This window comes from Megascapheus bottae, chromosome 7 (genome assembly GCF_031878675.1).
Source record: "Megascapheus bottae isolate mThoBot1 chromosome 7, mThoBot2.hap1, whole genome shotgun sequence".
Lineage (NCBI taxonomy): Eukaryota > Metazoa > Chordata > Mammalia > Rodentia > Geomyidae > Megascapheus > Megascapheus bottae.
This window is the reverse complement of record NC_143515.1, coordinates 43865474-43892100: the sequence shown is the minus strand read 5'-3', so window position 1 is coordinate 43892100 and position 26627 is coordinate 43865474. Positions and strand designations below refer to the sequence as shown.

Below are 26627 nucleotides of genomic sequence, written 5' to 3'. Positions count from 1 at the left end.
TATTTCCTCTCTCTTTTACTCTAATACTGACTGAGGGTTGAACTAAGAGTCTCATGCTTTTTAGGGAGATCCATGTCCTAGCTTCCTAGAAATACTCTTGTGAGATTATTCCTTATTCTCTCTTGTTATACTCCAATTGACTCCAGGAATAACATGGTGTCTTAGACTTATTTGGGTGACTAGAGCAGAGGCCAAGGGGTTGGCACAAAATGTTTTTAATAGAGCCTTGTTGATTTATTAAGTGCTAGGCTAATATTGTAATACTTCGTGATTTAATAAATGCTTGCTGAAATAAAAGTATCATTGTGTGTTATACTATTAGGTCATACATAGAAGAATGTGTTTTGTCATTTACAGTGGAATGTGACTATCATTCCCACCTTACCATTCCTACCAACACCTCCTGGCTTTCGAGGGTTCATCTGAAAAGCAGCATGATGGGAAGGAGAAGCACACAGACTGTGGAGTCAAGTTGAAAGACTTTGTTAATATTCTTAACAACTCTGGAAGTCTATTTTCTACTCTGTAGAGTGGAGTTCACAGGACAAACCTTGTATGATTCAGTGAATTTTAATGATGAAGCACAGAGCAAACAGTGAGTAAATAGGTCCTGTCTTACCATCCTGTCTAGGCCCTGTTGCATTGACGAGTACCACAATTCTTGGAACAGAAATCTCCTTTGTCTGAGTTTACAAATTCTCCTCATGAGCTTGATCTTTGTAAACACAGGCAAGTTGCTCAGAAGCCACTGGGAATGCAGATCCGGCTTCCCCTTAGGCATTTTCCTAGCAAAAGCGTGCTTCCAAATCGAAGCTACCAGGATAGATGACATCCACACGGCAGGATACTGAAAGCAGAGTGCTCACCAGAATCTCAGCATTAGAAGTCTGAGGATTTGGCCCTTCATACTTTAAGGTCAGAGACAGTAATCAAAGTGATCTCATGACTGCATTGCTTCTGGGTAGTCAGGGCATGCTATTTCTGCATAAAACACGTGCAAGGTGCACCTATGTGTGAAAGGCTGGAGTTAACCTCGCCAATGGAAGAGTTAGATATCTTATTCTCAGTTGCATTCTTGAAAAGGAAAAAATGTGAAGAATGGTTTTATTGAATTCCTTAATCTCCTTTGTGCTATGGTTTGCCATCTCTGAGTAGAACTAGGGACAGAGATTCGCTTGCACAGTTCTCATTAGTGTGTTGGAGGAGTGGAATGGTATGGGGTTTGTTCATCCTCATTGCTTCCTTTTTCTGGGCTGGGGGCCATAAGGCGCTTGGCTTCTAGAGCTCAAGCTGTTCTGTTCTTCAAATATCCCCTGACAGTCAATTTATTGAGTGATCCTGATGTTGCTCCAGGGATGAGATGACAATTACAGACCCACCAGGAAGCAAAAAAGGTGGCAAGAACAGCAGTTACTACACAATGGTGAGGATTCCAGGATTTGTCAGAATAGGGGTGTGAGGCTATAGTGCGATAGTGGTGTGTGTGCGTGTGTGTGTGCGTGTGTGTGTGTTTTCAGCAGTTAAAGTGGACTAATGTTTCAGTAGACTTAATATATACTTCTACTCAAGAATGAAAATGGTGTTTGTAATAGAGCAAAGAGCTGGAAAGCCGACGGTTGAGATAACAAGAAACTAATGGAGAAATGACCATGAATGGAGGCCCCTTGTATCCCTGGGTGAGGCAAGACAACTCCCTGCCTCTAGATGCCACACATGAGAGTGACTTCCCTGAGTGGGAGAAACACCAGTGTGCTTTACTTGGAGTGTTGAGTTGAAGCCAAACTTCCGTCAAGACTGGCTGAAGAGCATTCGGTTTTAGAACCGCTTTCTTCCCTCCAATGTGTGATTCCTTCAGATTTTGTAAGTGTTGATGTTTGAGAGAGGGGTCAGTGAAGGAAGAAAGGCACTGTTTTTAAAGTGATTTTTAAACATCATTTCCTAGATAGTGACTAAGTAGTGACTTTCAGGTAAGTAGTTCCTTATGCATTCTAAGTGTACATGTAAGCAAAGTGAAAAAAAATGAGTTTAATTTTCTCCCTAGTAACCATATTAGCAAACTCTTTCCCATATGTCCATCAAAAAAGAAAAAAAGAAAAACAAAATATATAAACAAGGACAGCAGATGGATGTAGGATGTAGCCCATTTAAGCTTGAGCAGTTTAGATACATATATTTATTTTTTTCTTGGTAAGCCAATCATCTCACATAGGACTCAGGGAGCTAAGCAAGAGCAATGACACCTTCATTTCTTGCTGCTTAGTAAGAAACAGCAGCCTTAATTATTTGAATTAAAGCTAAAAGTAAATTAAGCATAAGAGACTATTTTTGAATGAAATACCAATGAGCAGCCTTGTGTTTTATTCTGTATTTTGTCTCTTCCTGTTCAGAGTAGAAAAGGTGAAGTCTTTTATATTTATTTATTTGCTTGTTTTAGGGGAAGTCCACAAAAGAAAACTACACGAGGGTGTGTGTGTGTGTGTGTGTGTGTGTGTGTGTGTGTGTGAGTGTGTGTGTGAGTGTACTGTAAAGTAGGTTGTATTTGAGATTAAGATTTAAAATATTTTTGCACATTCCTCTTGATTTCATTTTAATAACTAGTGTTTTCTAGTAGCTAAAAAATGTCTAATTTTATGAGAACATTTTGTGTAAAATCAGACCCAAACCCCAAGCATACTGATAGCAACTGTCACACATCCTTTTACATAGCTCCTGAGAATATTAAGCCATTCCAAACCAAATTTTGATGTTAAAGGCTTGTCAATAGGATTAAATTCAACCCAGAGCAAGGTGGTAAAAATATGTCATCCATGTACTTATAAAGCAGCATGGGTGCAAATGGGCTCTGTCCAGTTCTGGTGTAAATTATAAACAATTAAAAGTACATGAGTTACAATGCCCAGAGCTGGGCGTTGAGAACATTACTGCACACTTAAGATAGCTTGGGGAACTGATGAAGCAATTGTTTCACAGTATGACACGAAAATAACAGACAATATTTGCATCTGCAGAGTCAAGCACAGTCTTGTGAGGTTTTTATCATGGAGAGGACTTTTGTTAAGCAGGCTGGCAGGAGAGTGAGTGATGCATAATGGCAGTGGTGAATAGTTTTTGGAATAGATTAGTAGGTGACGTCACAGATAAAGGACTATTTATCACCATAATTTAACACAAGATGCAACACAATGGCTTGATGGATGAATATTATGGTTTTCAGCCAATCATGATGATGGACCTATTGACTAAAGTTGGATGTGTCCTTTATACATCCTTCATCTCTTAGGAAAAAACAACCCACAGACCAGGCTGGGAAAGGAGTGATAACTCAGAAGGGATCAGCTTTCTGGAGTAGGCTTTTCATTTACTGAAGCCCCTGTCTTTAGCCTTTGGGGTTCCGTCCTCAGACTACCAGAGACCAAGGAGAGAGCCAAAGCTAAATTAAAGGAAGCATCTGAGGTGAGACACCATGTTGTGCTAGCCTACCTACAGTCAGTCAGCAGGGACCAAAGCCATTTGGGGAGTTGAATTACTGTTGTTTTTCCCCTAAACAAGGTAATAAGTGTTGGTTAGGAAGAATGGTGCTTCTCAGATCTCCCAGGGACTTTCTTAGCTGGAAGGGTCTGTGAAGAGGACAAAGGAAGTCAGACAACATTCTTTGAGGCAAAAGGATGACCTAATCAGATCAGATCAGAGAATTTGCTTCAAATTAGAGAGAATATACTTCAGCTTCTTTTCCTACATCTCCCCACCCCACAAATACTCAAAGGGAATATTTTCTTTTGCTGATTTCCATGGAATTATTGACCCATTTAGAATATTGGGCTAATTTCTCTTTATTATTATTTTCAGAATGATTCAGTGTAGCTGAACAACCAAAGTTAACAATGCACGTGGCTGTACAAAGAACAGAAAGTAGAGATTGGATATTATGGTTTAATGTTTAGTTATATCTCTCCTAGCAAACCAAGACCAGGAATTTTTTTTCCACTAAATATAGCCAGAGGGACAAAAGCAATGATGTGATGAAATGACAACAAGTAGTTCTCTCAGTTTTACCATCAACATACCCTACCATCTCTTGTCCATTTTTCAAGCAGAAAATGTGAACATTGAATGGAATGATGTCAACAAAAGCAAGGCATAGCTCTATAGCATATATCTACATATCTACATATACATACATATATATACACATATAGATATCTCTGTGTGTCTAGGGCATTGTCCAAGTTTCTACACATCCACCAATTATACTGTGGCCTGGGGCACAGGGAAGAACTTATTGAATGGACTTCTGGGTAACAAACCTGAGTCATGGTCAGGATACTTGAGGCATCAGAAAAGGTTTAACCTCTGTCACTCTCAGTTTCCTCTGCTTTAATATCTAGTTCCTATTAGTGCTTTATCCATTTACTCTTAAAAATGAAACAAGTTAATGAATAAAGAGAACTTGCAAATGAAGGCTGTTACAAATGTGAAATGAATAACCATTTTTAAATTTTCATTTTCTATTATCAGAGTAATGCATAGAAGGGTTATAGTTACATTTGCCAGGTAGTAGGTGCATTGCTTCTCACATATTGGTCCTCCTTCTCATGTTTTAACCATTTTAAAAATTTTTATTTATTTTATTTTTCTATATATTTCATTGTAATTAATAGAAGGGTTACATTATATTCAGCAGATAGACGGTGCATTACTTCGCAAACGTTGATACCCTTTCTCAAGTCTGTTTGTTCTGTAGTTATTTACTCCAGTATATTTTTCACTTGCCACAATCTGAGCAAAGAGTAAAATAGAATTCATTTAAATGGAAGTCTACAAAGAGATTTTCTATAAAACAGTAGACTAATAAATTCTCTATCCATCTAAATTTCTTTAAAAAATTATTACCTTATGTAGAGGACCAGATGGCTCAGGAAATCTGAAATCCTCATACTTTGCATTGGCAAAATGGTTTTAAATCAAAATCTAAAATCATTTTTACCAATATTAGCTTAACAACTCATTAGAATTAACCCTAAGAACCTTGGTTCATTTATCCCTATGATCTTAATTAGCAAAAGCCTTTCTTATTCTTACCCTTTCAATAACTTATACATTAATGGTTACACTTTATCTGAAAAAGTATACCATGAATGTTTTGTACTCTAATTTTGTTTTCACTGAGGAAAAACTATCATATGGAATAGGCAAATTTTTAAAAATATTTTGATGAAAAAAATAACTGAACATGAGATGAGGGGGGAAAAAGCAACTGAAATCATGTGGATATCAGTAGATTGTTGACTTAGTATGACTTTTTTTTTTCAAATAAATTTAAGACTATATCCCAAGAAGGCAAACATAACCTGAAAAGAAGCTCTTGATGTTTGATGGAATGCTACACAGAATGCAGGCTCCTGCTGAGGAAATTTAGACCCATGTTTGAATAGACAAATGCATGAAAAAGAGAGGCATAATGCCAATAGGATGTTCTAGGAAAATTGGTGAAACTGTTGCTTACAGAATGTTCTGTTGAAAGTAAAATAACAAAAATAGTACCAGAGGCAGAACATGGAGGAGGCTACAGTTCCAATGCACATTTTACAACTGGATAAGAAGCAACTTGTGCAAATGGTGCTGTGGCTCAGGTACTGGTGAGGTATGAGCTGAAGAGTTCAGGGACAGCACCCAAGCCTAGAATTCAAGCCCCATGACCAACAGAAAGAAAGGAAGGAAGGAAGGAAGGAAGGAAGGAAGGAAGGAAGGAAGGAAGGAAGGAAGGAAGGAAGGAAGGAAAAAGAAGGAAAGAAAGAAAGAAAGAAAGAAAGAAGCAACTTATGTTCAGTTATGGTGGATGTCATCTTTATTTTATAATAGGAAGGCCATCTTTATTTTATAATAGACCAAGAAAGGCTTTAAATTTGGTTAATAGAGTTTAGCAACATAGGAAGGCATGATTGCTTATCATGATATAAACAGATAACTTTTCTGACAAGTAAAAAGCCAGGGTATTCATTGTAAAAAGCCAGGAAATTCATGCACTTGCTTAATTATCAAAAAAGATCTCAGGCCCAGTTGGCGGTTCACGCCTGTAATCCTAGCTACTCTGGAGACTGAGATTTGAGGATGGCTGTTCAAAGCCAGCAAGGGCAGGAAAGTCCTCATGAAACTTGTATCTCCAATTATCCACTCAAATCCCAGAAGTTGAGTTGTAGATCAGAATGGTAGCGTGCAAGCCTTGAACATAAAGAGCTCCGAGACAGTGTACAGGCCCTGAATTTAAGCCCCAACCTTCCCTCATTTCCCCTACATAAACCCTCAGAATGCTGCAACCATGAGTCAAATTAGTAATAAAATGGTCTGGAAAAGAGTGAAGTATAAGGTTCTTCCAGACCCACAAATACCTTTGATTAGTGTGTAACAAGGAAAGACGATGCTGAATCGAGTGGCACATTTTATAAAGGCCCAGTGCTCAATCCTGAGAAGCTAGCATGAATCAACACTGGCGTCACAGTTGTCATGTTAGTCATGTAATGTCAGTCCTGAAATGAGAGTTTCTCTCCCCTATGCTGATGAGGCCAGAATTATACCATTTTGGTTCATTTTGTAACTCGTATTTTAGAAGACACCAGTGAACTGAAGTATTTTTTGTGACTAAGAGAGACAGAGCTGGGGACAGTATTTTTAAAGTCAAGGGTGGGAAATGAGATTAGGTGAGTGTTAGGAGTTTGCAGGAATGAATTCTTAAAGTTGGCTGAGTAGAGTGTGGCCACACCTCTTGTTAAAATATTTTACAAAGGACTTATATGTCAGCTAGTGTGTTCGGCTGGCAACCTCAGATGGTCTCTTAAATCCAGGATTCTAGTGAGTCTAACAGAATACAGACTTGAACACACCATAGAGAGGAAACTTGATATGAAAAACATGAAGTAAATGGAGGACCAATTGGCATGAAGAAATACATTGGGCCTAAATCCCTGGTCCTTTGCCAAATGCTTTCTAAATATGTTCCTATAGGTTTGTGTTTAAAGCAGTGTAACACGAGAAAGGCCCTTGATGATAATTAGCCTCTGAACTTTTATTTAATTTGGAGTTTGTATGAGTTTCTTTACTATTCAGAGGAGCTTTTTGGCTGACACCAGCGATGGCCTGCATGCATGTTCTAAATCCTCAGGAAAGCTTTTGAGATGGCCCAGAGACCTCAATTCATTTAACTTTTACTAATGCCTTGCTGTGTAGGTGGCAACGGAGACAATTTTGAAGCTCACAGCTGTTTACAAGTCTCTAGCTATTGATTTTAGCCACAAATCACCTTACCAAGAGACTTTTGGGTTGATATTATATTTATTAATATATCATCTGTTTCATCCTCCAAAACTGACTAATATGGTTCTTTCTTTTTTTCTTTGTTGTTGGTGGGGTTTGAACCCAAGGAATGTGTGCTCTCCCTGAGCTTTTTCACTAAAGACTAGTGCTCTACCACTATGAATCACAGTACCACTTCTAGTTTTCAGTGGATTAACTGGAGATAAGAGTCTCCCAAAGATTCCTGCCAGGGCTAGCTTTGATCATCAGTTCTCAGACTCAACTTCCTGAGTAGCTAGGATTATAGGCATGAGCCACAAGCACCCAGATTTCTAATATATCATTATTTATTTCTAATATATGATCAATTTATTTCTAACATATAATTTTGAATATATAATTCCTTTCTAATATATAATTAATAAACAATATTTTACTATATTATCAATTATATTGTCTATTACCACCAAGAGTAATCAGGAGTCAGGCACTGGTGGCTCATGCATGTAAACCAAGCTGTTCAGGAAGTGGAGATCTGAAGATCAAGGTTTAAAGCCAGCCTGGACAGAAATGTCTGTGAGACTTTTAATCTCCAATTAATCAACAAGAATCTGGAAGTAGAGCTAGTTCAAGTGGTAGAGCTATGGCCTTAAACGAAAAGCTAAGGTTCGATGGCCCATCCCTGAGTTCAAGCACACAAATATGATCTGTATTTGATCTGCGACCACTAAACAACATTCAGAAAACAATTGATGAAATATTTGAATAAGGGTTGTCAATTACATAATGACTGAATTTTAATATTAATTTCCTCATTTTGATCACTGAATTATGGTTATTAGCATTAACTAACATTTAAAGATGCTAACATTGGAGCTGGGAGTTTGGCCTACTGGTAGAGTGTTTGCCTAGCATGCACGAAGACCCGGGTTCGATTCCTCTGTACCACATTCATAGAAAAAAGCTGGAAGTGGTGCTGAGGCTCACGTGGTAGAGCTGTAGCCTTGAGAAAGTCCAAGGACAGTGCTCAGGCCCTGAGCTCAAGCCCAGGACTGACCAAAAAAAAAAAAAAAAAAGAAAAGAAAAGATGCTAACATTTAAAGAATCTGAGTAGAGAGTCAACAGAAATTCCTTTTACTATTTCTTGCAAATGTTCTGTAAGTCTGGGAGAAAATGAAATAATACAAAGGAAAAGAGAAAACAGTTTATTTTTTATATTTTATGTTATTTTTATCTTTATTAAAAAGGTGATGGAGCAAGGGGTTACAGTTACATAAGTAATGTAAAGAGTACATTTGTTTTTTAAACACTGTTACCCCATACCTCATTTTCTCTCACTTGCTCCTCCCTACTCCCCACTCCCTTCCACATTGTAAAGTTCATTCATAACATTTTTCAGTGGCCTCTATTAAAATTGATTAGCGCAAGAAGAATTGGTATTTTCCTAAGCTCTCCTACTTACGGGAGGGGAAATAGTGGTCCTACATTTTGCATAAGTCATAAACGTGTTTTAAGGTAGTACTGGCAGGTATCAATTGGAATTAGTATCAGATCTTGGGAAAGCGTGACTTGGGTTAGCCCATTTGTCCACCTGAACTTAGAAACTCTGTCAACCAAACTGATGTAGAGTGAATTCACTATTCAATTCTGTAGAAAGTAGCCTAAAAGATGACTTCAAGCTGACTAGGATTTAATTTTCGATGCTAACCTTCAATTAATTTGTAACTTTTTTTGGCACTCGGTTTGCTAGAATGGCTGTAATTATGTTGTTTTCTGAACGGTGAATTCATTCAGGGCATACTCTCCAGACTGTTTATACAGCTGGAAAACAGCAATGGTAATAGATGAGGGGAAAAGAAGTTAATAAGGAACTTACTTTAAAATTCAGTTATCTTGGTGTGTGTGTGTGTGTGTGTGTGTGTGTGTGTGTGTGCAGTGTGTAAGTGTCTCCTGAGCCATTATTGGGTTGCTTAGACTAAATTTTTCATGGTCGCCATTTTAAATGAGCTAGTAATAAAATCGCCGCATGTTTTAATATTTTAAATGCTGTCTTGAATTGGAATGTATACTTGACATCACTTAATGCCTTTCTAATTCTCAGTTCACCATGTGCTGAAGAAAGCCATGTTGGCTTTCCATTAAGGAAACCAAGCCTGTCATCCACAAATTCTTCCTTAGCCAGAACTGCTCTTAGTGTTTTCTGGAATTCTTGCCATGGTCAATTCAAACCTAGATGGGATGTATTGCTACCATATTGGTTTCAGCTAATAAATGATAAAAAAAAAATGCCTATGAGGGAGATGAAGAGAGTTGCAAAGGATTTTCTGGGTTCTGCAGCACTGGCTCTTTCACCTTCTACCTAGACAGGAAGAGTTCTGAGCAGTAGAGATTTTCTTTTGATTATAAATGCCTACGATGTGGTTGGGAGTGTGTTGGCTTTAATAACAGACCATCCATTACAGTGACGCTGTTTCTGTCATTGAAAAGAAAATACAGGCTGCTGAACTTGAGAATTTGAGTTTCTGATTTTGAAGCATTAAGGGGCTAAGAGTTTACATTTGTAGTTAGGCAGATGCCCTTAGTCCAGGGATCATACTCTAATGTAGAGGTTAGCAAAATTTGCTCCTTTGGTCAAATCTATACATCCATCTTCCCACCCCTCTATGGGGTTTGAACTGATGGACAGCGCACTTTCCTTTGGCTTCATTAGCTCTTTCACTCAAGGTTAGCACTTGACCACTAAAACCATACCTCCTCTTCCTCCCTTCCCTTTTTGTTTTTTCTTTCTTTTTTCTTTCCTTTTTCTTTTTTTTTTTTTTTTTTGGTGGCTCATTGAAGATTATAGAGTCTCATGCTGGGGTTGTCTTTGAACTGCAGTTCTCAGATCATAGTCTATTTAGTAGCGAGGACAACAGTCATGAGCCACAGCATCTGGCATCTCAGGTATTTTTGTAATTAAGGATTTTTGGAAACACAAACCTTTCCGTCCCTTTAGTGTTGTATATAGCAGTTAAGAGCTTTGGATTTAGAATACCCAGAAAAAAACATTGACCATTTACAGATTTTTTTTTCTTTTGTCTTCATTAGCTAAACAAACAATATGAGTATATGCATAGCATTTGTGTGGTTATAGGAATTATAAGTACCCTAGAGAAAACTTGGAAGATAGGTTATGTGCCATACTCTGCCATTTTACATAAGGGATTTGAATGTCTGCAGATTTTGGTATATGCTAGAAAGATGGTGGACCTGAAATCAATATCCCATAAAAACAGGACTGTTGTGGCTGCAGCAGAGATCTGGTAGTCTGTATAGCCTAGGAGATTGATTGCACAGTGCTGAGATCCAGTGTGTCTGACCTGTGGGTGTGGTCAGCTGTGGTCAGCTGTAGATAGTTGGATGGCCCTCTACTCTCTACTTCCCTGTGCTCCCCTTTCATGATCTTCACTTTCTGTCATTACTCAGATATTCTTTGCTTCTTAGTGATTCCCTCTCCTTAGCCAACTCTTCTGTGAAATACATTTGCAAAAGCTTAAACAGCTAAGAGTTCATCTTATCATGGAGCCATGAGCTTCTAGAAATCTACCTGATGCTTATCAAAATGGACTACAAGAAATGGAAGCCAGAGGTTTTCTTTTTGTTTTACTACTTGAGGTTTTATGTTTCTTTTGTTAACTTTATTTTTCTATGGTTCATTCCCTTCTATGGATGTCTTCTTATTTCTGTACTATTGTCATGTCTATGTTTATGTCATTTGGGAAGGGGAAGCACAGAAGCCCAGCCCCTTCTCTATCATTCATGAAAATCTTTCTCTTCCAAAGCATACTCAGTCCAGAAGAGAGAACTTTCCTTGCTTGGTAGCAGTGATTTCTCACTGTAGCCTCCTTCTGGCTGCATCTTAGGCCTTAGAACTAATGGAGAAAACATGTTTTTAATACTTAACTGTGTAGTAGAAGAAAAGTGAATTTCACAAATAGTCTGTTTGTTCTTACAACCACAAGTAGCATTCCTCCTATAGCAGATGAGAAAATTTCAATCAGCTGAGATTGCAAGATATTTTAACTCGGATGTCCTTCTATATTTTCTGCCTTTATAGTCTATTCACCCTCTGGTGTTTTAGGATGCACAGGTATTTATATTATGGGCTCTTCCTTTGTTCTGAGTCTCTTTCTCCCATGAGTATTCCCTTCTGTAAGTCAAGTTGTTAATTTCTCTTCATGCTATTCAAGTGGCACTTTCCCCAGAAAATCTTCCTGACTTCCCTAAGAATGTCCATTTGAGCTTTCTTTGGGATTCCATGATTTTCTGGCATCTCTGACTTCTCAGAATCTCTCCATTATCTTGTAAACACCGATCTCTGTAAATTCAGTCATAGCTGATATGTGTGAACATATTAGCTTATCTCTAAATGCCCACCACTAGCACACTGCTAAAATATGGGTATTTGTTGAGTGAATTAAATAATTCTGAGATAATACTTTTAGGTTGGTAAAGCTTCTCTCGTACCATTCATGCCCTGGGAATAGTATGTTGGTAATAGACCATTGTGATTCTCTCAGAATGAACTTGATGGTTATTCTTTCTTTTCCTATACTTTGAAGAGGAATACATTGTATTCATTCTTGAAGAGGAATACATTGTATTCATTCTTAATTTCATTGATGTGATGACACTGAGTTTCCTCTTCTGTCCAATGGTTCTAATTCAATCTGCAGTTGAAACCTCTCAAGACCAGTTCAGCATCCAAGGAAAATGCACACAAATTATTGGTAATGTTACATACACTTTTTAATCTTCTCTTTCCCTGAGATGTATCCTGGGAATTTGCTCTTCAATCTTAAGTTAGGTAAACAAGGACACATTCTCATTCCGTATTCTTTTTTCCCCCTTGGAGACAAAAGGGGCAGGTGGAGTGGATGCATGTTTTGTATGTTGCGCTTTGCAGAATTGTTAGCAAGTGTGTCTGGAAAGAGGGCAGCTCTCAAGGCCCTGTATTTTAAACATCTGTTTTTAAACAGTAGCTTTCTCTTTGGAGACACTCATTGCTTTGACATTTGCAGATTTGCTACAATAGGAGGTCAATAACCCTGTAGTGTTAGGAAGTACATCCCTTTCTGCTTGGTGCCTCTGGGGAGAAGTCATTCATACATCTTTTAAAGCCTGGACCATTGCATCACCCAGGGGGGAAGGGTGACTTTTAAGGCCAGTGAGCAGAGAATTCTCTCACTTCATCCCAATTATGGAAACACCTGCATGTTGAACATCACAGCACTCATCTCTTCATAGAGATGTGGGTATATGTCTCCGAATGAACAGTCACTTACCTAGCAATAAAAGGGTCATTGTTGTCCCCATTTTAAGCTTTGTAGTCACCTGAACCTGACCCTTTTAAACTTTAGAGTCATAGGTAGCTGGGCTTCATTTTAAAATCCACACATTTTATTCAGTAGACAAGGGGAATTTTAAGTTCTTTTTTCACCTGAAATCAATTATTTTTGTGTGTGATAGGGTCCTGAAATTAGGAGTAGTACACTCAGTTTTCCTTCAAGACTGGTGCTCTACCGCTTGAGCCACAGTTCCACTCCTGGCTTTTTGTGGTTAATTGGAGTAAGTGTCTCACAGACTTTCTTGCCTGGGCTGGGTTTGGACTGCTATCCTCAGATCTCAGTCTCCAGAGTAGCTAGGATTACACAAGTGTGAGTCAAGTATTTTGAGTGAGCCTAGAGAACTGAAGCATGCTGGAATTTCTTTGGAGCAATGACTTAGGCCCTGGGATTTCTAAGAATTGGCTTCTCATCCTTTTCACAACTGTTTCTCTCAAGGTGAATTTTAGAACATATTACATCTGACCTTTGTTTTCCCCCTGAGATCTGGCATCCTTAAAATAAGTTCTGATATTCTGTGTCATACAATTGAGCACTTTAATGCTCTTTCTCCTCATTACTGACAAACCTGTTCACTATAAGAATAATTTGGCATGAAACCAAAAACCAAATACTTGCTTTATGGGATAGGTGGATTCACTTGTGCTCTTAGTCTAGGAAGGCTTTCCAACTTCCACTGCTCCTGGCTTGATTTTTTACACTAGTTCTAACCAGTAAATTACACAGAGAAGCAATTACATTCAATTTCTTGCAAAAGTCTTTACACTAGAAATGAGCTTTTTATGTTTTATTTTGTCTTCCTGTCTATACAATACTAGACTTCTCTTCAAAACATGGTAGAACCTTCATCAGCTGGAACTCTGAGTAACTGTGAAGCAGATCTAGCTACTGATCAGTGTGAATCAGAAAACAGAATCCCTCATTACACTATGATGGCCTCAAGATTGTAGAATAAATCTGTCTCCATAGATAGAGTAGTATCCAGCATGTGTGGGACCTGAAGCTTATATAATATATGATTTTACAGAAAGAGAACACAAAAACAACTTACTTTTGCAAATTCAATAAGAATATATACAATCCTTCCTAGGGATTAGGAAGGATCTGGATTGGTAAGGGGCCCTAAAAAAAAGCGTCATTAGCTTCATAATAAATTTGCCTTTCCTCATTATACAATCTATCTTAATACTATTCCTAAGGACATTTCTATCCCTAGTGGAAGGAAAAGCTTTGTTCATATATAGGAGCATTTCTTTCCCTTCCCTGGAACCCCATAAAGTAGAGAAGTTTTTGGAGTGATGGTACTGAAGATTCCTATTCTTGCAAAGCTATTACTTACAATGGGGTCTTCACATTCACAGCCCGAAAACTATTCCTTTCAACGAGATATGTATTTCCTTTTGCAGTTGGCAATGTTAGTTAGACAAACACATTAAACTTTTGTCTCCACCAGTTTTAGAGGGTTTGGAGATTTCTATCAGAAAATTTCTATAATGGATTAGGCCAAGTGATCTATGCATTCATTAATTCACTCTACTTCTTGTGTCCTGTGCTTTTGCAATCACTAGAGATATCATGACATACAATGTATGTATTGTACATGATTCTCTGCATTTCAGACTCTAATTCGTTGATTCTTGACTATTAGACTATATATAGTCATTAGTTAATTCTCTCTAATTTGTGATAAAAGATTGGCCTTCTGAGCCAAATGGGCTGAATGATCTTTGCCCCTCTCCTACCTACCATTTGTGACATGCAGTGATAAAAAATTAGGCCATTCATGAAAACTGTTATGGCCTTAGGAAGAAAAATGCTATTTAAATTTATATCATTAGCACTGATAAATCTAATAATAGACATATAAATTCATAATGAATTTGGATTACTCTAAAATAAATATGCGAGGTGATTAAATGATACCATAATTGGAAATCTGGAGACAGAAGTGGGATGAGGAGGAGAGAACCTGGTGTTTCTTATGATCCTTACCAACCACCCAAATTTGGTCTGCGTTCCTGGGCAGCTGTAATTGTCAGAGTCCCTCTGATTACAAAGGACAGGCTAAGATGACTTGTTTCTATGAGGAAGTTTATATTTATATGTGTATTTGTGTATATATATGGTATGCATGCATACCACATGGTTTTCATTAACATTTCAGCTGAATTGTCACAATCTCATAGCAGTCAAGTAGCTTTTGCTGTAAGAATTCTCAATCCAGAGACTTGGTACACTCAGGAAAGTACTAAAATCGGAGTGGTAACTGTGGATCTGCATCTCTCCGCTTCATGTAGTGTGCAGGCAATGGTGCTTCAGCCTTATTGTGTGATACATAAAAGTTTAATACTTACAGGTTTTCTGTTTTTAGTGTCAGCTCCTTATTTTTCCCCCAAGAAGGCCAATCTTTATAATCCCCACATATTTTAAATGAAAGAAAACATAAATACATGCAAAACTGTCATTGGCTTTTAAGGTATTATATAAGTGATTAAATTTTATCATGAGGAGACACCTAGCTAATGGTTTTAGTAGAACATATAAAACCTCATAAAATACAAAAGTTAAATTTTGTCATATAATGGGACTCAGAGAAACCAACAGAGTTGCCTTTTCTCCTTGAATAAATTCTAAACAGTCCTTAGAAAATGAATTACCAGACTGCAAATCAGGATGAAATATTTTATAGCCATAAAACTCAAGCTACTTTCAGACCACTTAGTTGGAGGAAAGAACAAGAAAAAAAGAGGGAGAGGAGAGAAACTTGTTATCCGTGTTGTTGTGGTATCACTGCCAATGGCATCAGATGCTTGTCTCTGCCTCCATTTGAACAGTTTGACCTTGTTTACAACAACCCGAATCCAATCCCCAGGCCTCCCTCACAATCCCCCACCCAGAAGAGAAAGCCCACACCTATGAGAGCGCATTCAGCTGGAGCTTTGCCAATAGAAGTAATTACGTGATGAAACTATTTAACTTTGACTAAAATACTCTCACCAGGTTCTTGCAAACGGTGTGTCTTATATCTTGTCGAAGCAATTTTATATCATGCCTTTAAAGTACAGTAATGGCCCCTTGCATTGACAGATTCCTCGTAAAAAGAGAAGACCAAGACCTGGCTCATGAAGTGGTATTGATTTTCTGAGTCCCTGCTCGAGTTGCCAAAGATACAACACTGTTGTTAGGGAGAGGAGCTGCTTTGGCCTTCAATATCACAGGAGGGTTCCTCAGTAAGCACTGGCATCAGGAGGTCTCAGCAATAAATAATGCATTGGGGTGATAACTGCCTGGATTACTTTGTTAGTTTTCAAGTGACTCAGCACTTGCTCAACCCAAATGCTTCTTGATGTCACCGGCTGGCCCTGGCAGACTGTTCTAGGCTCCAGAAGAGCTCTTCTGGAGTGCTAATTTACATGAATGATTTATTTTAGGCAGGTTTTTCCCTACGTTTTAATCACTGAGGACAATCAACAGATTCAACTCCTAGTCAGAGTGATGGCTTCAATTTGTGGCTTAAAGAGAGCTTAAGTGTGTCTGTAGATCTATAACTATATCTAATGCATGTTAAGTTTGGTTTTAGTCATTGCTAGCAAGTCTGTATGGAAAAGATTTACAACCTCAGGCAGAGCTCAGTGGCTATCATTAGAGCCAGCTCAGGAAAGCTAGCACTGCTCTGGAACTGGTGAAATATGCATTTCTACTGTCCTACAGAGATGTACACATCTTCCTGTTCACTTTGTATTTTACAATGATAAACTGCACCAAGTCAAATAGTGATTAAAAGCAAGAAGACGAATCCTCTAGGACTTTCAAAGAAAATTGAAAGTGATGCTTTTTAATCTACCAAGGATCTGAATGACCATACTCAAAACTTATTTCACTTTGGTGGTGGTCAAAAATATGCTACAGTGATACAAATGATAGGAATGGTATTAAACCAACTAGACCCTTGACTGGAACATGTGACTTCAGAAGATGATGATGGTGAGTGGGAGGTATTTTAAGCAAGAGAGCTGGAGCTCAGGTTTTTTTGTTTTGTTTTGTTTTAGCAGAGTCTATATTCCTGTGTACAGGCCACAGGAGAACCACAAGAGTATGCTTGGTGAGAGGAGGGAAATGATCACATCTTGTTCATCCCTCACTCAAAAGATGAAGAGGACCAATCAGAAAAAAATGGGCAACTAATTCCAATCTTCCCAAGTCAACTGGGAAGACATTCGTCCATGAGCTTCTTCCTCCTTCAACAACCAAGATGGCTGGCACATTGGCCACCAACAGGTATGCTTGCTGCTCCCAGATTAATTTTCAAGAGTGTCATTAAACAAAACAAAGCATATGTTGAAAGAACTTTGCTCAGTGAACAGTAGACTCCTTGTAGTCTATATGAGGTGTATCACTCACTTTGTGCATTCCTAGCCAGTTTGGCAGGATGCTGGGGTCCTGGCCAAAGAAGCACTGTGTAATGAGATGTTCCTCCCCTACTGCCGTGTCTTTGCCTTAAGCTGTTAAAGATCACAGATATCTGTAGCCAAGGCTGGCAAATGGAGGGCATTGAACAAAATTCGACATTCAAGTTTTTAGATAAATGACACAATTCTAACAGAAAAGGACTATAGGGTTCCATATGGTATATGAAGCCTCCGTTCCTAGCTAATTTGGAAATAGATATTGGGGAATCATGGTTCCAGCACATCCTTGGTAGATCATCAATTGCTGGGTATGGTGACATGCTCCTGTTACCTTCACTAAGGAGAACATACAACAGCTAGGTGCAATGCTATTTACTTGTACGCCCAGAAATACAAGAAAAAAAAACAAATAGGAGATCATAATATCAGGCATCAATCTAGATCTCTTCCTGAAGTAAAGCAATACCAAAAGAGGCTGGCAGAGTCCTCAAGTGATATGAGTCCTTGCCTAGCAAGTGTTAGGCCCTGAATTCAAGACTCAGTTGCTCCAGAAAGACAGGAGGGGAGGTAGAGAAGGAGAAAAGGACGAAGGGAGTGAAAATGGACTACAGATTTAAGAACTAGGATCAAGAAATTAAAATAATTTATCAGAGGATAAAAGTGAAACTGATGTAACAGGGTTAGGGGTCAGTAACAGAAACGAGGTACATCTAAACCAAGGAAGTCACTGGTTTTCTTCAGTGAAGTGGAGAATATTTTCCCCAACACAAAATACATATTGATTTTCTCACAATACTAAGAAAAGCTACTTGCTTGGAAATCAGCTTTTTGGATTTTATGTTCAAATTCCAGTAATAAGGTTTCCCCTCTGTCCTGTGATTACTACGTGTCCTATTTCTGGAGAAGTACCTTTTTCTGGTGCCTAAATTCAGTTTCCTTAATTTTTTTTCTGGCAATCTAATGCCTTTAAAATTATGCCTTTAATTTACTCACAGTAGTTGTCTAAATTGCCATACTTTTCCTGAATTTTTTAATTGAATGACCACCCTTGTAGGGGTTGTTGAGATATATGTGGAAGCTCGGAGCTTGTGTAGGTGCACGGAAAGCATACTTAACGTAAGTGAAGCATCTTGCCAATACCACCTCCCATCATTTACCCATGGTAGATACTAAGGAATGACGTGTTCATGGAGGCCATCATATTCTGATTCTAAGTGTTCTGTCATCTCAGAAGCATAGTTAAGGGCCCATTAGTCTGGGGCAAATGAGGAAGTGGCGCCCTCTGAAACTCCACAGAGGTCACTTAAGGATAAATGAAAGAGAACACTAATTTACACAGTGGGCAATAAAATGAGGGGCCTTCTTATCCTAAAAGGTGATACTGGCAGGAAATATACATAGATTTTAAAAGGATTTGGACAAATTTATGAATGACAGATCCTTAAATGGTTCTAGAGAGAAAAAAGATTCTGTCAACCTTTAAGGTGCATGTCAGAGACTACAGTCATATCTTTTTAGACCCTGTCCTATGGATCTTCTCTTGCTAATGAGGCCAGAATTGGAGGGAATTGGAAGGAATATTGGCATGGGGGGTTGGTGTCAGTGTACCGCAGTTCTGAAATGCATCAATGAGAGAATGATATATTGAGAGAGGATGGACTTTGGAACCACATAGCTTTTTATGTCCCTATCACTTGAGAAGTTAACTATCTGAACAACCATGTGCTGTTGCACTTATGGGGATTAGAGAGAAAGTAAGCACCCTGTATTCTTAGCCTAGTGGATACTGGGAACTTAGAATTGTAGCTGTCTGTGCCTAGCTTCTTTCACTTATCATGAAATTCTCCCGGTCTTTCTATGATGTCACAGATGACAGTATTTCATTTTTTGGGGTTGCCTGTTAGTATTCTATTATGTATGAGTGCTCTCTATTCATTCAGCCTGGGTGGATGCTTGGCTTGCTTGTGTGAATCAGCCATTACAGGTCATGCTGCATTAAACACGGGCCCGTGTTGCTTTCACATACTAATTTCATTTCCTCTGAGTTCCTTTGGATATATACCCAGAGATTGCACTGCTCTATCCTATGGCAGTTGTCATTTTAGAATTTTGAGTTACCACCACACACACACACACACATACACACACACCTGATCACCATGGGGACTATATTAATAGTTCATTAGATTTAATTATTCTACAATGTATAGATATTTCAAAGCATCATATCACATATGATAAAGTAATCCAATATGACTTGTTAATTAAATATGGAAACCTTTACAAATAACTAATATATCAGAAACGGAAATGACACTCTTTGTCACTTTGCATGTATAGGTACCTGTGGGGACAGATGCTTTCCCTATACCACTAGGTTTATCATGTATGGACTTGCATATTTCAGATGAACATTATCCATGAAATCTCGGGGTCTTGATATTACTCTGAAAATAATGCTTCTAATAGCAGCATAGAGAATTTTGATTCCTTGTGATTTGTGAAACCATAGGAAACATCAGAGACTCTCTTCCCATAGTTCTTTTACCACTTACCACCTTGCTGAGTATATGTAGGGAGACAAGACTCCTACAACTCTAGGAGCTTTCCAAACACCTGTGAAGGGAAGAAATGGCACAAACAATGAGGAGCTTTCATGAACATTATTGCTGCTACTAAACTGCTTAAGAACCTTAATAGATTTACAAAAACTAAAATGGAAATATTTCTATTGCTAAGGATGGTGAGACTTAGAGGGAGATGACACTTTCGTTTATGAAAGCACTCTGTGGAGCATTCATTCTTCTTACATTTTTTTATTATCTTTAAGTAGTTGTACAAAGGAGTTGCCATTCACCAAAGCAGTTTACAAAGAGTGCATCTTGATCTTTGTTTCCCCTTTCAACTTTCTCGCTCACCCCTCCCAAAATGCTCCTTCCCTTTATTGATTTTAAGTGATGTATTGGCATTTTTTGCTATTTAACAAAGCAGTTTATGTATGTGATACATTTTGATCGCTATCATCATTTCAACATTGTTACTCTCTTTTAACACACCTGGTCCCTTGTATTTTTCAATTTTGTTTTATATACAATGAATTATTGACTGCATTCTCCCCTACCCCTCTCCATTCCTCTAACCATCTTCCCTTGGCTCCACCTTCTTCTCTTCGAAGTACCCAGTTCCTGATATTTATTTTGCTGGGCATTGACTTAGTCTTTTTAGAGAATTATAATATTTGAGCTCTCCATAGAGTCTATGACACTTGAGTTAATTCATTTGTAACCCCTTGCTTAACACCCAGAATTAACTCTTGAGAAAGCAAAATCCTTTGGGCTCATTATGAAAAAGTGATTAAGAGAAAGCAATCACATAGTTCTGCTGAATAAAATGTCATAAAATGTGAATTTTGCAGTAGTAGTCAATAAAAAAGAATTCAAGAACCTTGTGCTTTGACATCCAAGTAACTAAATGACTTGTGAGAAATTGTTTGGGACAGGGATGTTCAAGAGACTTAACAGTGAATAAATATTTGGTTTTAAATTTTAGATGTTAATTTGTCTGGCCATGGTCTTCTCCATTTAACCTAAACTATCAGTTTAAGTTAGCCACATACAATGGTTCTACGTTGGTGATGCTTATGGAAGAATTAGTGAAAATGTATCGAGGGTGCGCCTTTTCTCTGTGGTCCATGAAGAGGACCAGCATGGAAGAATTCACTGTAATTAATCAGGAAGTAGAACTTCTCTTCCTTTCTTAGCAACTCATAAATTACAATCGCCATAGAACCACTTCCCAGTGTACAGGCATGGAACTTTCATTTCATCAAGAAATCCCAAGACAAACACGATCCCAGTTGATGAGCAGATTTGGGACAATTGAATTATTTGGATGTTATTAAATGGGGTGATTGAGAGGTTAAGGTCCCTAAGATGACAGCTTATGTTACTTTCATGACTGTTAACTATGGACATATGGAACAAAGATAATCAAATTTATAGACAAAAAATAAAAAAAAACAAATCAAATTAGTACTCTGTTGTGTTTACAGAGCATGTGACACTTTCCAAAATACTTTCATTTATGTGATTCAGTTGACTTTCTCATTCTTACTCTTATATAAATAGCAAATATGGAAAGTTTGTTCTTTCACCAAATTTAGGTAGCCAGAAATCTCATCTTTCAAGAAGCTGTATTTTGCTGTGTTATAGGTAACACCTTGGATATTTGTCTAATGTTAAATATTTGACTCACAGTTGGGTTAGGAAAACCCACATAGAATGAATTTTGTTACACAGTTTATGAACACTGGTATTCAACATTAATATAGAAAATGTAGAGGGGACATTTGCTGAGCCAAAATGCACATGTCTCTGGTTCCTTGGGCACACAGAACAATATGTAAAGTAATAGCAAAAACAAACAGCTTAGGAAAAGCAAAGCAAGGTATCTTTGTAATTCCTGAAAAGGATTTACAACCTATATAAACATGAATCATAAACCCATTGGCAAATATATCCAAGCTCTTTCAAGACGTTGTTCCGTTTATATATGGGAACTAAAAACTCAGAATAAGAGAGAGGGTCAACAACACAAAAGAAGATTGACATTACCCAGAACACATAATACCATGGTAAATTATTTTCCTGACATTTTAGTTACAGACATTTGATTCTAATTTCCTTAGCACCTGTGCACACTTCCTAAGGACAAGGTATTCTTGTAATCCTCTCAGGATATTTAGGGTTATATATCCTCATGAAAAATATTATCTATAAAACTCTGGGAGAGTTCATCTCTTTCTACCTTATATTGTATTATTCATTGGGATGTAAAAGCATCTCCTCCAAGCTTTGCTACCAACTGGCTAATCTTGGACAAATTGCTAACATTCATTCAATTATTCTATTCATCAGTGGAGATTTATTGATTGTCACATTTTAAGCACCATGGTTAAGGTGAACGTGAGAATACATACATATGCTCTCCAGTAGCTGCAGAACTTTGAATTTACCAGAAAGAGGAATACAGCTGGATGGAGTGGTGTTCATCTGTAAGCCCAGCACTGAGGAGGCTGAGACATAAAGACAGTGTGTTGGAATGTTCTCTAGACCACCAAGTGAGAGCCTGTGACAAAACTTTAATGGAATTGGAATAAAACAGATGGTTAGGAAGAGTTAGGAACAGGGTCTAGCATGTAGCAAATCCTCCAATAAATATACTTAATAAATAAAAATAGGCAATATGTAAACAAAAGAAATGCACGTGAATATGTATGTTGAATATGTGGATACATCCATTCAGACTGACTTTTCATGTGAAATTCTGCATAGAGATGGTTTTTTTCTGTACCAGGTTTTTCTGTATTAATAAATATATGGAACATTTCTCCCCCCTCCTCTCTGTTTTAAGAGCATCTTGCTGTGTACTAAATTGTCCTTGTTCATGTAACCCAACTGACCTCCTACCTTGGCCTCCAAATTGCTAGGATTAAAGGTATACATTACCATGCATAATTTAGTGTGTGTGTGAGTGTGTGTGCCCATGCACATGCATGTGCATGAGCGCGTGCACACACACAGGCATTTGCATGTGGACACTGTCGCTTGAATGTAGGGACTGAGCACTACACCTTAACTTTTTCCCAAGTCTTGTGTTGTACCACTGTAGACACACCTCTACTTCCAGCTTGCTGCTGACTACTTGGAAATAAAACTTTCTCAAATTTGTCTTCCCAGGCTCACTTAAACATTGGTCTTCAGATTTCAGCCTCCTGTGTAGCTAGGATTACAGGTGTGAGCCATTGGTACCTGAGAAAATGTACTTTTAAAGCATTACATCATATCTAACTTTTGGACCAATTGAGCTTGGATGTTATAAATTGCATACTTCATCTTTGTGCAGTTATTTACATTTACTCAATCATGTAGGATGTCAGAATCCGAACCCCCCCTTTTTTTTTCAATCATGAGGCTTGAATTTAGGGCCTGAGCACGGACGCTGATGTCTTTTTGCTCAAGACTAGCTCTTTGAGCCACAGCTCCAATTCCTTTTACTGATGGTTAATTGGAGAAAAGAGTCTTGCAGACTTTCCTGCCTGAGTTGACTTTGAATCTCAATCTTCAGACCTCAGGCTTCTGAGTAGGTAGGATTACAGGTGTGGATCACCAGTGTGTTCAGATTTTTCCCCTTTTTTGAAGCAATGGACCTATTAATATGTTTGCATTGTAGTTTTGTGGATTGATAGTTCTATAGGAGAGAATCCCAGGCAAATGATTACTGGGATAAAGGAGTATTCATCTTTAATAAATATTGACAGATTGAGTTCCAAAATGCTTAGGGATCCTTAATGCCTCAGCCTGGATCCACTACTCCTTCCCTCTATAACATGCCTTCAGTGTAGCATGAAGCCAAGGTTTTGTTTCTCATAACTGTTCTGTCCTGAAGAAATTTTCACTGTTGCCAAAGTAGTTGCATTGCTTCTGAAGTAGAATCTGTCTTTTCCTATTTCTCAGCCTTTGCTTGTCTACTCTACCTCTGTATTTGGGTCCTTCTTCCATCCTGCTACTTCTTTTTTTCATGTATTTTTTTGTTGTAATTAATAGAAGGGTTACATTATATTCACCAGATAGAAGGTGCATTACTTCGCATACATTCATACCCTTTCTCATGTCCTGATCCCCATTACCCCCCACCCCCGCCCCTCATCTTGTTTCCCCCCTTCCCTATCCCATTTCAAATAACCAAATAAGCATATATTCAATATATCAGATAACAAGGTAAATACTGTAACAATATGAGATAACCAAGGGAGAGCAAAAGAGATGAGAGATAACATAGTACATTAAGGACAACAATTACCCATTGTATGGCTTTTGTTTCTATATCCTGGAGGTCCTTTCATTTAGTGTCATTTAGTGTCATTTAGTATCATACTATATGGCCTTATGTGTCTAGGTTTTGTTCTATTGTAAATCTCTGCTGGGATAGCCCAGGGTTTCTACTGATTATGACAAATGAGGGAAACCATTGAGTCTATGTTCCTTTGAGTCTGGCTTACTTCACTTAATATGAATTTTTTCTAAGTCTTTCCATTTCCTTACAAATGGGGCAATGTCGTTCTTTCTGACTGCAACATAGAATTCCATTGTGTATAAAAACCACATCTTGTTGATCCATTCATCAACTGAGGGACATCTGGGTTGGTTCCATATCTTTGCTATGGTAAATAGTGCTGCGATGAACATCATTGTGTTAGTGGATTTAGTATGTCCTTCTTTCTGGACGATTGGGTTAAATGCCAAGTAGTGGAATTGCTGGGTCATAGGGGAGCTCTATGTTTAGTCTTTTGAGGCACTGCCATACTGCTTTCCATAGTGGTTGAACGAGTTTGCACTCCCACCAACAGTGTAGTAGTGATCTCTCCTGGCTACAGCCTCTCCACCATCTGTTGTTATCAGATTTCTTGGTCATCGCCATTCTAATTGGAGTGAGGTGGAATCTTAAAGTTGTTTTGATTTCCATTTCTTTTATGGCCAGAGATGTTGAGCATTTCTTCATGTGTCTATAGGCCATTCTTATTTCTTCTTCAGAGAAGACTCTCTTTAAGTCTTTGGCCCATCTTTTAATGGGATGGTTGTTTCTTTGGAGATTAGTTTTGGGGTGATTCAAATTTTTGAGCTGTTGATATATTTTAGATATGAGGCCTTTGTCCATTGTATCCATCTTGCTCCTTCTTTCTTCTTTCTTTTTCTTTTTGCCTCATTCTTCCTGGTGAGTTTCTCCCTGTTCTTGAAACTCTGTGTTCTCATTCAGTCTTCCCCAAATGTACAACTAACTGCCCCTTTCTGCTCTTTGTATTTGCCATGTGTTATTCATATTTGTCTTTTCTGTGCTTTTGAATAATGTGTTGTATTTGACACTTTGTGTTCTTATAAATACTATGTTTAGTACTTTATGTATTATTCAGTTCTTTCTTAGGGCTCATTCTGAACAGTAACCCCTCTAAAGATGGGCAATCTGCTTTCTCATTACAATTGTTTCATATTGACACTCCATTTTTTACATTACTCTAAATTAAAAGGTCAACGAGGAACACAATTTACATAGTAAAATTCAGAAATGAGACAGAGGAAATATACAAATGTAATGAATTAGTTTCACACCTGTGTTACATAGGGAGCATGAGAATTCCTTTTCCTGAAAATCAAGAACAAGAGGAAAACACATGATCATGGTCGGGGAGAGCAGAGTTGGTAGCATCCATCAGGGGCATTGCTGTTTCAGTTTGCACTGGGCAGGGAGGCATGCAATAAGAAAGTTTGAACTTGAAAACCAGATATAGGCTTTCCTTAATTTATTTCATGCGCAATATTTTGGAGGCCTGCATAAGTAACATATGGGCAATGAATAAGATAATTTTCTATGTGTCAATACCACTGAAAGTGGAACTGACCAGTAAACAACTGGCCAAAAGTTTTAAAGTCCCCAATCCTCATTACAAAGACAACAGATAATGACAGTCTAAGCAATTGCTTCAGTAACTGGCTAAGTAGGCAATCCCAAGTAATGGTTACACTTCTGATCGTGTGTGTGTGTGTGTGTGTGTGTGTGTGTGTGTGTGTGTGTGTGTGCGCGCGTGTACGTACACACATACACTTTTTCTTTCTTGGAGTTGGCTGACACTCAGTAGCTGGGACTATATGAATATTCTAATTTCTAAATGTCCAAATTCTTCCCAATTGGATGTAAGGTCATTTACAGCCCTATATCCCATGAATATACCCATTGCCAACTCCTTGGCAACTTTAACTCTTTCTTAAACTCATTCTTCCCTTCTCTTCCCATCACCTCTTCTCGCCTTCTATTTCTTTAAGTTTTGGTAACTTAAGTGTCAATATAGGCCAGATAGGGCTCTCCATAAGCCTGTTGTAATTCTGAGACTGGTAGAGTCAATACAACTGCATCTTGTAACTACTGTACATTTGAATCCATGCAAACAGGGATCAGGACCCTCTTTCTCTTTTGAGGAAGAAATTATTCACTTGTCCATTCTTCATGCATTGAATACTGCTTAGTTTGCATAGGTAGTAAATGCATTAAAGTAAGAGCTAGAAATGTTAAAGAATGAGAGGTTCACTGGGCATATCATGAAGAAAATTTATCTCAGCGAGGAAAGATATATGAAATCCCTGTTTGTTTCAATGTTTGCATTTCAAAGTGCCCAAGGCAGCTTAATGACAGATCAAATGACAAGGCGAGCCCATTCGTGAATTTAAATCTGATTTGGCTTAATATAGTTTTTGTCCAGGAAAGCACTGAGGGAGGCTCTGTGCTGCTACTCTTGCTGATGTTATTTAACCCATCTCTTTTTTTCTAATAAAAAACCCCAAAGAAATAAAAAACTATTGATCTTTATTTATTGACCTCCTTGTGAGTATAGTTAAAGTTGACACAGATCAATCACAATAAAGTTAAATGCTTGATATAGTATAGCATGTCATGAAATTGCCAGTGTAGTTTTAATTATGGGGATGCTAATATTCTT

General features: G+C 38.0%; 1 long non-coding RNA gene across 2 annotated transcripts in view; it reads left to right on the top strand.

Annotated features, from left to right (window-relative positions):
• Window positions 1–406: 406 nt before the first annotated feature.
• Window positions 407–26627, top strand: part of LOC150060713 (uncharacterized) — a 44917-nt gene continuing 18696 nt past the window's right edge. Inside the window, exons 1-2 of one of the 2 annotated variants that reach the window (XR_016536146.1) lie at window positions 407–595; window positions 16724–16949. This is a non-coding gene — a long non-coding RNA (uncharacterized LOC150060713). Of the gene's footprint in view, window positions 596–16720; window positions 16950–26627 lie in introns of both variants that reach the window. The other variant, XR_016536145.1, reaches the window with a different exon arrangement.